The 15022-nt window shown below is 52.1% G+C and overlaps 1 protein-coding gene across 1 annotated transcript in view; it reads left to right on the top strand.

Annotated features, from left to right (window-relative positions):
* SLC16A2 (solute carrier family 16 member 2) overlaps positions 1-15022 on the top strand; it is a 33819-nt gene that overhangs the window by 1332 nt on the left and 17465 nt on the right. The gene's annotated exons all lie outside the window — the stretch shown is intronic.

Below are 15022 nucleotides of genomic sequence, written 5' to 3'. Positions count from 1 at the left end.
AGCGCGGCGGGGAGCGCGCCAGGATGAAATTCATTACGGGATCCACCGCATCTCCAATCCCAAATTAACTCCGTGATACTCTTACCAGGGAGACGTCGCGACCATGCAATTACGGCCACTAACGGAGTGCCACAGCGAGCTGCGGACGTGTGGCCAGTTGTAATTAGGGTGATTGATGGGCTGGGAGTGCGTGTGTGTGCTGTGTGATGCCCAGGAAGCTCATAGTGTAGCTCTGTATTTCCTGCTGCCTGTGATTGTATCTAGAAAGCCTAAGGCAGGGCTCTGAAGGTAGAAGCGGTAACAAAAGAAATTAAATGCTGCGAGTTCTGGTGGTTTAAAGGCTCGATGCCCAAGACAGAGGTTGTAGGAGTCAGCATCTGCCTCTTGCTCCTGCCACCTATTTATTTAAGGCTATGACCGCACAGAGGCCTCGAAAAAGCGAGGCGTGTGGGTGTGCGAGGTGAACCCAGGCTGGGTAATTAAATTGCCTGGGTGACGAATATATTCATTTTGGAATGGGTGCTTAATGAAGAGGCCGTTAACAAGCTCCGAGGTTGCGGTGGCGGTGCCGGAGCCCAAGCGCGGCACCTCGGGGGCTGCAGCTGCTCTGGCTGGGGCTGGGGGCAGTGGGGTGCACCCAGGGCCCCCCTCCAGCCTTTCCTCCCTCGCTCCCACCCCTCCCCGCTCAGCGTTGCATAATTTCCCCGCGGCACTCGTTTGCGTGCAAACATAATCAGGAAAATATCGCAGCTCTTTTCCAAGCGCTAAGTGATGTGGCCCTTCCTGAAAAGACCGGTGCTGTCTGTTTGTCCTCCGACGTCAGTCTGAGCCCAGCTGAGCCAGCTGCAAGCAACAGCCGGACCCCAGGGAGCCCCTCAGCCCCCACCAACAGCAGCAGCTTGGGAGGATGAGGATCCGCTCCTGGCTCCATCCAGCATGGCTGTGAGCATGGCTCAGCCTTTTGTCTGCGCTCCTAAACCTCCTCCAGGTCTCAGGGAGGTGGGTTTGTATCAAAGAAGGGGTTTGGAGGCAAAATGGGGAGTGATGCTGTCAGCTGGTCCGGCATCCCTTTAAAAATAGGGTTCTGTTTATGCTAAAGCGGGTGCTAGTCGGCACTAAACAATAGCCGCCCCGGCTATAATTATCAAGGTTTATTTCTTGTTTGCATTGGTCACGTTTTCTTGCGTTTGATCTTGAGAAACGCAGGATCCGTGGAGTTCAGGTCTGGGGTCAGGCTTTGAAAACAAAACCCCGTGGCAGCAATGCATCGAATGCATAGGCTCCTGTCTTTAAAGAAATATACTGTGCTGCCTGTGTCAACAAGCACGGCGGGCAGGGGCGGGCGGGCTGCTGCGACCACCGCGTGCCCCTCCCCGCGGGAAGCCCGGGCGAGCCGCACTCTGTGCTCTCCGCTTTGTTTTCTTTCAGGGGGAGTGGAGGAATGCTGAGTCCGGGGTAAAAAAATAATAATATACGTGTGAGTGCTCGGCCAGGAAAAAAATCTAAAAAAAAAAAAAAAAATGTAGCTTAGCTGGAGAGGTGTTGAGTGATGCACGAGGGTGTTTGCTGGGAGGTGAGTGGTGACGTTTCCCTCTGGTTGTACGAGGCTCGTTCTGCTGCTGGGGGATCCGTGGATTCATGGCTGTCCTGGTGCTGGTCCTACCCTGAGCCAAAATGAGCCATCCCAGCCCCCTCAGCTCCTTTTGAGAGGCAGCACAGCCCTGGGCATTAACTTTTACATCAGTGCCTGCCCAGCTTGGATGCTGCCCCAACCTTGGGAGAGGGGACCACAAGGTGCCTTGTCCCTCACCAGGGCTGTGCCTTCAGCCTGAAGGTCCCAGAGGAAGCTCCAGTACCTGGGCAGAGTCAGGAGAGTGACATTTATTGGTACATCTTGTTCCTCCAAACACATCCTTGGTGCCATACCCCAGGTAAAATCCTGATGGGACAGCCTGCAGAGGAACAAAGACTCTGTTTTTTAAAACAAAAGGTCTGTTTATCTTTTTCTTCTCCCCTCCTCTGCTTTGTGTCAATATCCCAGGTATAGATTAACTCTCTTTGCTTAATATTTAATGTTTTGGTGCCTGGAAATGCAGCTGAAAGTATTCAGGGAGATGGCCTGAGGAGCTGGTCTGGTTTGGCTGCAGCTCCTCTGAGTGCATCCCTGTGTCCAGCAGCATCCTCAGACCTGTGTGCAACAATTTGGGGAACAGCTTCCCCCCTTTATTCCAGCTCCAGACAGGGAGCAGAGCTGGAGCTCCCTGTGCTGAGGGAAGCTGGGATGGTGCAGGGACCTGAGTCCCTGACTGAGCAGATCCTGAGGCCAAGGCAGGGCTGATGTCACCTTCATTCCTGAATTCCCATCCTTTTTGCTGGGGAATTTCTTTGTGCTGATTTCACATCCTTAGGACAGGTGAACACAGGTGGAAAAGGCTGGTTTTACTCCAGCATTGTAATGAAGGCTTGGTAAGAAATAGAAAGGGTTTGGGGGTTTTTTTGGAAATAAAGGATTTCAGTGCTATCAGTCATATGAAAGAGGGGGAGGAGAAGCCCTGGGCTCCTCTCTGGGCTGAAGAAGATTCTGTGGGTGTGTGAGTGTGGCTGGAGCTTCAGGAGCTGAGAAGAGAAATCCCAAAATGAGGGTAAATCACAGAGTGCTTTAGGTTGGGAGGGACCATGAAAATTACCCCATGCCACCCCCTGCCATAGGGACACCTTCCCCTATCCCAGGCTGCTCCAATCCCCATCCAGCCTGGCCTTGGGCACTGCCAGGGATCCAGGGGCAGCCACAGCTGCTCTGGGCACCTGTGCCAGGACATCCCCACCCTCCCAGGGAACAATTCCTGCCCAATATCCCATTTCACCCTGCCCTCTGCCATTGAGAAGCCATTCCCTGTGTCCTGTCCCTGTCCAACTGTCTTCGAGCCCCTTTAGAGGAGGGGGAGAATCTCCTCCCTCAGCATGTTGGCCATGTTGTTTTTGATTGCCAGAGGTAATTTTTGGAAATTATCCCAGCTAAATTGGGATGTTGGAGTCATTGTCCATCGCTGGCCTTTTGGAGGCTCCCACCTCTTGAAGGCGACACCGTGGTTGTCACTTTCTAACTCAAACCTGCAGGATCTGGAGCTTTAACTGATTACCAGGGGGCTGTGCTGGCCCCATTTCACAGTTTCATTGGCCAAGGGTGCTGTGGACCTCGGAATTCCTGGGGCTTATCCCATGTCCATCCGGGCTCCCAACCCTCCTCTAACCCCACAGAGGGATGCACTGACACGAACAGTATTTACATAGCCCAGATGGGGATGTAAATCCAGCAAAAAGAGATAAAAAAGATGTTTTTATTACCTTGCCCTGCTAGCTGGGGAGTACAAAGTGCAGCACAGAGCTTTCCCAGATTTTCTGGAGGTTTCCCATGGTGGGATGCCAATGTGCCAGCACCAGGCTCTGCCCCAGCCCAGCTGCCTCTGCTTTGGGAGTTTGTGACTCCAGGGAAACAGGGGGGAGTTTTAGAGGAGCTGGGGCTTTGCCTGAGCTGATTGCAAGGTGCCATGTCAGATAAAGCAGCCTGGAAAGCAAACAAAGCCCAGTCATGTTGTTAAACCTGGTTCTTGGGGCTGTCGGGAGCGATTAAGGTTATTAGGAGGCCAGAGTGCTGTTTCTAAGGGAGGTTCTTGTTTTTCAAGACTGCAGGGGCCCTCTCAGCCAGCACATTTGCCATTTTAGTGCTTTTTAATTTACTTTTAAGTGTTCTCCACCAGCCAGCCAAGAAGATGTGAGGTTGTATTTCCTGGTGGCCATTGTCCTCGAGTGGTGGCAGCTCCTGTGACCTCGCTGTGGCCTGTGAAGAAGTGGGACATGGAATTGTGCAGAGGTTTTTGGTCCTTTTAATTGCAGTTAAATGAACAAAACCAGCTCTACTTTGTGGGGTTTGGAGTATAGGTTAAGTTGTGAAGGTGCTGAGTTGCAGCTCCATCACTGAGACTGGGAGCAGGAGGAGGATGAGGAGGGATTGGAGGGTGAAGGGTTTAGTGCTGCAGATCACAGGGCTGGGATGGATGTGGTGGCATGAGGTGACAATGGATGTGATGCAGTGCAAGGCAGAAGAGCCCTTTCATTTCCTGTTTTGGGGAGAAATCCACAAGTTTGACAAGCCACCCTTTAATTTCATTAAAAGCCCTCAGCAGATGGAAACTGCCAATCAGCTGGGGTGGCTCTCATCCAACACCTTAAAATAGATCTAACCCATCCTGGTTAAAATAGACCTGACCCATCCTGGTTAAACAGACCTAACCCACCTGGTTAAAACAGACCTGACCCATCCTGGTTAAACAGACCTAACCTACCTGGCTAAAATAGACCTAACCCATCCTGGTTAAAACAGACCTAACCTATCCTGGTTAAAACAGACCTAATCCATCCTGGTTAAACAGACCTAACCTATCCTGGTTAAAACAGACCTAACCTATCCTGGTTAAAATAGACCTAACCTATCCTGGTTAAAACAGACCTGACCCATCCTGGTTAAAATAGACCTAACCCATCTGGTTAAAACAGACCTAACCCATCCTAGCAAAAACAAATCTAACCCATTCTGGTTATAACAGACCTAACCCACCAGACTGGGCCAAGCCCCATAACTGGGAGCTGCCACTGACCTCACTGGCAGGGGCTGGCTGTGCATAGCTCACGTGGGTGTTGTCACCTGCCTGTGTCCCTGGGGCAGCTCCTCTGCCTCTCTCCCTCCTTACCCAGAGTCTCCAGACACAGCTGTGCACAGGGATTATCCCACTTAAGAGGCAGCACCATCAATCACCCCATCCCACCAGTATCAGTCTTCAAAAAAAATCTGGTGGTGTCATGGGGACCATCAGAGCTGGTGGGTGTGGAGCTGAATTCCCTGTGGGGCAGTTTGGGGAAGGAGGAATTACCTGGGTTTCCACCTCTCAGGGCTGATTTTTGCATCTCATGGTGTGCAGGGGGAAAATTCCCTGGGTGGCATCAAGCCAGCCCCATTCCTGCCATGGTGACAGGGAGGTGACATCCCTGGTGGGATGGTGGCACTACCACTGTGCCTGGCAGGATTTGGCACCATTTCTACATGAGCCCAGAGCAGCATTTTGCTGTTTTATCCCTGTCACTCCTGGTGATGGGGGACCTCAGCCAGTGTGGCACTGCCAGCAGCAGGGAGACAACGTGTCCCCTCTTGGGGACATTGGGGACATTTGGGTTGATGCCATGGGCACTTCCAAAGCTGTGTCCCCTTGCTGGAAACAAATGAGGCTCCATAATCACAGAACAGGTTGGAAAAGATCACCAAGTCCAACCAAATGGGGTTCTACCCACTGTTGGCTGCTGTCTGGGTGCCATATGAAATTTTCTGGCACATCACCAAATACCTCAGACTGTCCCATTCACTTTTTTTGGAATGATCACCCTTCAGGGGTTTCTTGTGAGCGGGTCAGAGCATGGAGGAGGATGCCAGAATTCCCCAGCTGAGTCAGAGACCACTCACCCACACCTTGCAGCCGGTGTTTTCCCTGAGGAGTCACTTTTCCCTGGATCTCTGCAACCTCTGCATCCCATGGCATCACCAAGAGAACTGGACAGCAGTCCAGCAGGTGTGCAAATGGGAATAATGGGAAAAAACACTGTGATGGGGATACTGGGAGCTTCTGGGAGTTACTGGGATGGGAATACTGAGGATACTGGGATGGAATTACTGGGAGTAAATATGCTGCTGCACCCATCGCAGCGGGGATTGGTTGGGTTTTCCCTTCCTCTTCCTCGAAGGACTGATGATTCCCTATTCCAGGGAAGGAGATGCTGCCCTTTGCCCTGCGGACAGAGGTCTGGTGGAGGGGTGTGTGCCAGCCGGGCATGGCCGGGAGCCGTGCCCGCCGCTCCCGCCGGGCACCGGAGCGCTCGCTTCTCCCCGAGTCGCCCGGGGCGGTTGCAAAAGGCGCATGACGTGTGCTGGGAATTGCAGCAACACGCTCGCAGGAGCCATCCCAGCCTCTCCCCGGCACCTCGCACAACAGGTCCGGCCAGCTCCGGGGCGGCGCTGCCCGCTCGCCCTGCCCAGCGCGGGGCTCCGGCCGCGCTGCGGGCACAGCCCGGGCAGCCGGGCACGGCCGCGTTCCACCCGCGCTTTGCGGGGCTTTCCCCCACCCTGTCCTTGCCTTTTTTGTTGTAGATCCCTAAAAAAAAATTACCTGAGCTTGCCCCGTGCGCCCAGCGCATCCTTGGAGAGCTGGAGCGGGGTGAAACGCGGAGGGAAAGCTGCTGGGTCACAGCCCTGTGAGCACGGCGAGCTGCTTTGCTGGAACTCATCCTGGGCATCCTTGGCAGCTGTGCCATGCTGTGCCATGCTGTTCTGTGCAAGGAACTCATTCTGGGCATCCTTGGCAGCTCTGCCATGCTGTGCCATGCTGTTCTGTGCAAGGAACTCATCCTGGGCATCCTTGGCAGCTGTGCCATGCCGTGCCATGCTGTTCTGTGCAAGCAGCTGCCCAGGGTGCTCTGAGCAGCCTCCCAGCCTCATATGGGATCAGCCCCAGCACCCCTTTGCATGCCCCAAGGCAGCTCCAGCTCGGGGATATCCCAAACCTCCATCCCCACATCCTGCAGGTGCAGGCAGAGGAGCATTGCACCCCAAGGCTGCATTGGGAGCTCTTGGGGCACCCCAGGATCAGGTGGGACAGGTGTTTTCGGGTCAGTGCTGCCAGCAGCATGGTTTTGGGATAAGCTGGTTTGCAAAAGCTCACATTGGAGGAGGTGAGCTCACCAAACCCTGCTACTCTGCATCTTTGGGATTTTTTGGCTCTGAGTTTGGATTTAGCAGCTCGTGATGGTTTTACCGAGGGGTTGGATGAGGCTTTGAGCAAGCTGGTCTAGTGAAGGTGGGCTGGACCTGGATCTTTGCAGTCCCTCCCAGCCCAAATTCCATGATTCCCTGCAGAGCAGCTGCCTCTCCTGGAGCAGCTCAGGCACTCGTGCATGGGCTGACTTGTTGGGGTTCGCCCCAGGCAAACACCGGGGCCCTTCTCAGGGAGCAGAAACAGCCCCACCACAGTGCCTGCAGCCAAAATCCTGCCCTGAGCACCCACCACCCCATCCTGGGCACCAGCTGAGCTGGGCACCCCCTGCCCAGTGCATCCCCAAAAGCCTTTTCTTGGTCATCTCACATCAGATGTGAGCACCAAAACAAAGCTCTTGTTTCAAGGTCTTGGCCTTAATCTGTCTGCAGATCCTGAGTGCAAAAGGGAGGAAAAATCCTCTTGGGGGGATGTGTGTGTTTGCTAGGGAGCCAGAGGGGAGGTTTTTTTGCACAAAAGCAGGAGAAGCTCAGTGAATAAACCTGGAGGTAGGAATCACATTGACTGGCAGCTCCTCCAGTGCCTCCCGTGCTCCCTCTGATTCGAGTCCGATGGAAAAGTATCATCTGTGATTAAAGATTGGTGGTAATTACATAATGGCTATGCACCAGATGATGCCCAGACAAGCTCCCTGCTGGGATTTCCCAACTTTTGGAGTGTTTGCAATCATCCTAAAGAGCTTCCTTCTACCAAAGGGAGGGTTGTAATTATTGATTTTACGGCAGCACCGTGGTCACCAGAGCGGGGCTGTGGCCACCCTGCCTGCCCTGATAGCCCTGGGGCACGGGCAGGCACAACCCCCCAGCCTTGCAATGGCAATAAAAATACCATCAAATAAAGGAGAACAAAGAAATAAGGCAGTAAAGCTGCTTTTTGGAGCTGCTGGCACAGCGGTCGCAGCCGTGAGCGGTGACGAAAAGGCAGCGTCAGGATGTTCTTGATGGTGGGCCAGCTGTTAATCCGTGTGTTTTAGCCAAATCCAGTTTGTTTCTTAAGATTTGTGGGAGTGGGGACAACTGGGGGTGTGGGGAGCTTGTCTGGGATTAAACCTGCCTGAGAGCCAAGCACGCCAAGCTCGCCAGCCCGGGGAGAGTTTAATTAAAATCAACGGAGAAGCGTTTCCAAGAAAATAATACGGGGTTTTTAAACGGGATATTTTCATTCTGGGCCCAGAACTTCTCTGCTTTTCCCTCTTCGGTGTCAGCTTTAATGAAACAAAATGAGATCTCCAAGAAAAACAAATTGGAGCTCTTAAAAGGCGCAGCGGAGATAAAAATCAGGAACAGTGTTGCTGGTAACACCTTGGGTTATTAAAAGGGAAAGAATGCTAACGATGCAAATCGCCCCGGCCTTTCTTGTGGCTGCTCCCTGCCCGGGGGGCACGGGCACGGTGCCCCTCCCCTGGGGCTGCAGGGCCACCAAGCTTTGCCCTTCGCTGGCCAAGGCACAGGATTTTGGAGTTTCCTTTCCCGAGATTCTGGTGGCATCTCCTGGGGTCAGGAGAGGTGTTGAGGTCAAATAGAGAAAAGCAAGGCTGAGGTTTTTAGGGGGCACCATGTTTTAAAGCAGCTGGGATCAGGGTTGGTGCTGTTGGGAGGATGGCACAGCACATCAGAGCTCCTTCAGAGGTGATGAACATGTGAGTGGAAATAGCAAATTGGGCTTTTTATGGCCTGAGAGTGGCTGGGTGTGGATTTGGTTGGAAAAGTGGGGTCACCTCCTCTAAATGCAGTGCCCCAGTCCCACTGGCACAGCTGGATCCCACACTGAGGAGGACTCACAATGCCCTGCCCAGGCTCTCCTGGCTGCCCTGGCCTCGTGTTGCTCCCCAGGATGCCTGAGCAGCGATCTGGGAAGGGTTTTGAGGGTTTGGGTTTGGTCCCTTCATTATCTGCTTCTGCCTTAACAGCCACAGAGGACTCAGAGCTGCTTCTTTTATTCCTTGTGCTCCCACCCTGGGGGTGGCAGTGGGGCAGGACACGGGCACAGGGGTGACGCTGCTGCCCAGACTGGGACGGAGGAAGCTGCTGCAGGGTCCTGTCTGTCCACAAAGCAGGAAAATCCTTTCTTTTAAATGCCCAGGGTGATGAATTGGAGGCCAGCTCCTGCTTTGCTGCTGTGCCCAGCTGCATCAGACAAGGCAATTGCAGCTTTACCACTTAATTGCAGAGCATAATAATGGGAGTGGTATCAGGATAGGCAGTTGCCAAGGAGAGAATATCAGTGTTGTTGGGTTCTTACCTTTTTTTTTTTTCAATATAAACTCGGAGCCTCAGCACTGCTGGAGGTTTGAGGTCTTTGTGAGGCTCCTCCTACCTGTTCCCCACAACTCCCCTACCCAGGGGAAAATTCAGCATTAAATAAAAGCTGTGCTGACTGTCCTGATGTCAGGGAAGCTTCTCCAGAGTCGGTGAGAACCCAGCCTGGGAGGGGAAGGGGTGAGGACTGACAGGGGAGTTGTCAACAGCTTTGTGGACAGCTTTTCCCTTGCACCTTGGGAATGAGATGTCATCCCTTGCAGGTTTTTCCTGTCCTGCTCAGCAGGTGTGGGGTGCACACTCATGGCTGCACGAAGGCATGAGGCTAATTTTGGGGGTCTGGATGCCCTTGGGAGGGACAGCTGGCAATGAATCCCCAAGCCCTTTGCACCAGGTTTTTCCACTCTCAGCGTCACATGCGAAATGCTCGATTGCTGCCCTGGAACCCAGATGGGAAAATGAAAATTTTATATTTGGAAACTCTTTCCCAGCCTGCTGGGGTGGTGTGGGAGAGGTGAGAGACATTGGCAGTGATATCCAGAGCTCTGCTTGTCTCTGACTCCCAGTTTTCCACTCTCCCTGTGGAAATCTCAGGGAGGCTGAGCCCTCCCAGTGTCAGGATTTGGGGCATTTCCCCACCCAAACTGGCCTGACTGGTGCTTTTCTGCCTTGAAAATGGAGATTTTCAAGACCCAGAGTGGGTTTCTCACCAAGATTTAAAGTTTTGCCTTGCTTGTCCTGATATCTGCAGGGTCAGGTAATAAAAACTTGGTGGTGTGGGGTTCAGGGATGGAGTCACAGGCTTTTAACTGGGAGAGCTGAAACCCCCTTGGGATCTGCATTTTAGGGAGATTCACATAAAATCCAATGTGTTGCCCAAAGCTAAGAAATCAAGGCAGATTTTTTTAAAAGCTGTTAAACTCTGCCCTGCTTCAGTTCATCAACCAAAGCGTGAAGAGCCTGGAGAGGAGGCACTTCAGGTCCTGCTCTGACCCCTGTGCCTGGCTGTTAACTCCTGCTGGCCCACCCTAATCTCCATCTGGAGATAAAATTAACCCCAGGCTGGTTTTTCAGAGCTGGTTTCCTTCCCTTGGGACAGCATCCTTCCAACCCCAGGGTTCCCAGCCCCACCATCTGCAGCCTCCCACCCTCCACAGTTTGTGTTCCACTGGCCTCATAAACAAAAAATGACGCAAAAATAAAACCCACAGAAAACAGTTTTTACAGCAGGCAGAGCTTTTCTACTCCACAAAGGAGGTTGTTTAGATTTTTATTGCCGGATGAAGAAGGATAAAAAACAACCCTAAAAGCTGTGGGGAAGATGATGTGAGGCAGAGCAGCATGGAAGGGACATTTCAGAGAGTTTTAATGTTTCCTCTGCTGCCAAATCAGGATTTGGCTGTTGCAAAATGCCAGGAATTGCTGGGTGATTCCAGCCCCTGGTCCTTCCTGCTTTATCACCAGGTTGAAGCTTCCCCTGAGTTTGGGGAGATCCAAATGGAGCAGATCTGGCTGCTGCAAGGCAGAAATCAGGTCCAGAGTGCTCCAATGCAAGCAAGGCCATCAGCTCTTTTGTGATTTCAGTTACTTGCAGCTCTCTCTTAGCCAGTGAGGAGAGCTGTGCAGAGATTCCATCAGCAACTTTATTTCTACAAAGGGGTCAGACAGCAAATCTGAATACACAGAATATCAAAGGGATTTTATAGGGTTGAGGTGAATTGAGAAGTGACCAACAGAGTTACAAGTTGAAAACCATCCGATTACTTAAAGGTTTTTTTGCCTAGAAGAGATAAAGACCAATAAAAACTCTACAAGATAACACGGGGGTCTGCAGGAGGGTGAACACTTCTCTGTCATGAGCCAGCCTAAGGAAGGATGATGTCTTAGTGGGGAAGACTGCAGGGGTGTGTGAGCCATGCAGAGGGAGGTGATGAGGACTCAAGCAGGCAGGATGTGGGGCTCTGTGGAAGCAGCAGGTTGTTGGCCGGGTTCCCGTTAGTCAGGGTGACGAGTCGCTCTCCTTTCCCATTTTCTGATGAATGAATCAGTTTTGGCTCGGCCTGATGGTCAGACTGGTTCAACCAGAAGCTGCTGGTATCAGCCTCATTAGCACAGGAGACAAAAACCAGCCTCTCCCTGGCTCTGCAAACTCCCTGTGATCCCGACAGCCCAGGGCTGCCAGGGGCACTGCCGGGGTTTCAGCTCCTCCATCACCCCATTCCCTCCCTCCTCTGCCTCTCCCAGCCCCTGGGCACACCTCAGAACAAACGTGGGTCCTGCACCCCAAGCCCTGTGCTCCCCAAATTCATCAGTGCTGCTTTTAGGGACAGTTTCATCTCCAGCTTGTCTGTGGCTGCTGTGGGGAGCACAGCTCAGCTCTGTTTGCTGTTCCACTCAGGATCAATCCTTAGCCAGTGGAAAATGCTTGAAAATTTTGCCACAGCTTCAGCTGGAGCAGTTGGGGTTTGGGAGCCTGGCAAGCTCCAGGCTGCTGCATCCTCCCATCACCTGCTTTTCCTCTGCCTCTGAGCATGGGTGGGTGAAGGGGGAGCTCAGGCAGCTGGAAACCAGACTGGGGGTTGTGGGGTGTGTTCCTACAGCCATCCCACCCTTGGCACCTGTAGGACTGGGGTAGCTTTATAGGGACAGCAGTAATTTTGTAGGGACAGGGTAGTTTTGTAGAGACAGGGGTAATTTTGTAGGGACGGGGGTAATTTTGTAGGAACAGAGTAATTTTGTAGAGACAGGAATTTTGTAGGGATAATGTAATTTTGTAGGGACAGGGGAATTTTGTAGGGATAGGTTAATCTTGTAGGGATAGGTTAATCTTGTAGGGATAATGTAATTTTGTAGAGACGGGAATTTCATAGGGATAAGGTAATTTTGTAGGAACAGAGGAATTTTGTAGGGACAGGGGTAGTTTTGATTCCCACCCCACAAAGCCACATTTCCATGGGGAGGAAGAGGAGGTTGCCTGCCCACAGAGATGGGATGTAAAGCTTTTAACCCTGACTAGCAGCACCAAACCTCACCCAGCACCTGACAGAAGCCTTCATTAACCTGCCCTGTTGTTTATTCCCATTTCAAAGCCCTTGATGCAGCAAAAAAGCAAAGGCATTTCCTCAGGAAAGCACATTAATGTTTCACCTGCCTTCAGAGCCCTTTGCTAGCACTCGAGTGGTGGGGGCTGTCCCCAGATCCCCTCAGCCTCGTTAAACATTGTGTGGCTCCACAGGAGCTCTGCCTGTGGCTCCAGCCCTTGGGGGTTTGGATTTTAATTTGTATGTAGATGTGAGTGTGTGCAGAGATCCACACATTTATCCAGCTATTTATGGATGTGGATCACGGATCCCCATCCCAGGGGTTGGGTTCCTGGGGTCAGGATGGGGAGCAGGGGGCTCATCCTGCTGGGTTGTGGCTCTTCCCCTCCTGCCTGCAGCACCAAAGGGCAGGGCTGGCCCTTCCCTGAAGCCACCCAGCGTCTGAAAAACTTTCAAATGAGAGCAGGTCAGCCAAAAGTGACAGCCCGTTGGCAAAGGGGTGTAACCTGCTTCTTGCTGGGCTTAAAAAAAAAAATAGATAAAATACTGCTCCTTTTCACTTTCCTTTAGTGGTCAGATTTGCTTAATGACAGCCTGGTCTATTTTTTCTGAGATATCCAGTTGTTTTCAAATGTAGTTCTTTAATGTAAGGAAGCTCCAAGAGATTAAAATCACATGGATGCTTTACCCTTCTCTTGCCCTCTGGGTGTCTGGTTTGATGATGATCAAGTGTTGTGTCATCTGGGGATCTTTTTCCTGGTGCTCCAGGAGCAACATCCAAAGGCTCTGGTGTCTGTGCTGCAGATCTGGGGGAAACTCCAGCACTGGGGCAAGAAATAATATCCTGATGGACACCAGGAGAGGAGCCCAGATGTTCCACCATGGAGCAGTTCTGTCCCACAGACACTGGATGATTCTGTGCCTGCCCCAGGGCTCTGCTCAGCCTGGTATAAATGGCTTTCCTTCATTTATTTTGATTTTTAGAGATAGATATTCTCTCAGTGTCATCACCTCGTGTTCCTCATGCCATGGGAGGGTTGGGGATGATCTCTGGGACAATGTGGGGAAGAGCTGAGGTGAAAAAGGCCATGGAGTTCTGAGTGAACCTTGGGGGCAAAACAACTTAAAAACCACCTGGCACAGCCTGGGGAGAGCCTCCCTTCAGTGAACACCTGGAGCAGCCACCAGGATTTTCCCTTTCATATTCCCAGCCCTGTGCATCGTTGGGTATTGAGCAGATTTTGTCTTCAGGGAAATTTGGGCTGTGTTGGGTGGGAGCAAATAAGTAACATAACTGGAATATTTTGGTAATGCTGGGGTGGGTGGCTCTGCCCAGGTGCCACAGGGAGGAATCCCAGCCCTCTCCATTTCAGGGTTTTTGCTCCAGTGGAGCTGAGGCTGAGGTTGCCACAGCATTTTTTTAGTTTTTCCTCTGGAGTTTGGAGGGCTCTGGGGGTGGCTGTGGGTGGGGGTGGCTCTGGAGATGGTGCTGCAGTGGTTGGCACTGGGACAAACACAGGGATGATTTCTTCCAGCCTTGCTCATGCTGGGGGTGCCCCAGCCTTGGCTGATGGATGTTTGGGGGGTTTGGTTCTTCCCACACCACCCCCATCCTCATCCTCATGCCCTTCTCATAGGGTAATAGAATCATGGAATATTCTGAGTTAGAAAGGACCCTCAAGGATCATCCAGTCCAATCCTAGATGTGCACAGACCCCCCAAAAATCCCACCCTGTCCAAGCTCTCCTGGAGCTCTGGCAGCCTTGGGGCTGTGCCCATTCCCTGGGGAGCCTGGGCAGTGCCAGCATCCTCTGGGGTAAGAACCTTTCCTGAAATCCAACCTAAACCTCCCCTGGCACAATTTCTTGTTATCTCCATCCCCATCCCATCACACAGTGGGAAAGGATAGGGCTGGCTGGGAGATGTGGAGGAGAGCAGGGAAATTATGCAGTGCTGGGGTTGTTCCTCATAGGGGACAGAAGGTGCCTCACTGCCTTCAACTCCCTCAAAAAATGCAAAAACCAAGGTAATTAACTGGTCTCTGTCCAGTGGGGGAGAGGTTGCACAGTGATGCTTGGAAATTTTGAAGCAGGGAGAAATACTTGGAGTTCAGGACTGGCCCTTGTCTAGGGGCAGGTACAGATTTGTATTAAACACAGGATTGAAAAGATGTGTTGATGAGGCACTTGGGGACATGGTTTAGTGCTGGGTTAACAGTAGGACTCATTAGTTTCAGAAAGCTTTTCCAAGCTAAACAACTCCATAATTCTATGATTCCAAGACTGGACATGCCCAGCACCAGAGAGTTTGGAGGAAAGGCTGTGCAGAAATCTGCCAGGACTGGGAGAAGGCCACAGATGTCCTGCAGTGGCAATTATTTGTCTAAAAACCAGTGCCAGGGCTCCTGGGTTTGGTGTCCAGCCTGCTGGGTCTCTCCCCTTAATGCTCAGGGTTGGCAAAGGGCTGGAAGTATTTTTCTTCCTGAGTATCCCTTAATTAGCTGAAAGGAGAGGCTGTCAAGTACCCAACTGGGAAGGAAAAAGATCTTGGTGAGCCTGTGACCAGCCCAACATTTCGCCTCCATTTATTTTCCCTGACTTCTTTGTTTCCCCCTTTGAAAAAAAAAAAAAAAAAAGAAAAAAGAAGGGGTGTTTTTACTCTTTCACTTAACTGCTCTTTATTTGCTGGTAAGTGGAAGGAATTCAGCTGGGATCAGGCTGGCTGCTGCCAGCGCTGGAGCTGGAAGGTTTCCGTGGGGAGATGTCAGAGCAGAGCAGGGGGGGTGTTTTCTTGTTTTCCAGCCGCCGCCGCTCCTCGCTCTGCGGGTCCCTGGGTCGTGGCCAGCCAG

This window comes from Erithacus rubecula (assembly GCF_903797595.1).
Source record: "Erithacus rubecula genome assembly, chromosome: 15".
Taxonomy (NCBI): Eukaryota; Metazoa; Chordata; class Aves; order Passeriformes; family Muscicapidae; genus Erithacus; species Erithacus rubecula.
This window is presented reverse-complemented; position numbering and strand designations above follow the sequence as displayed.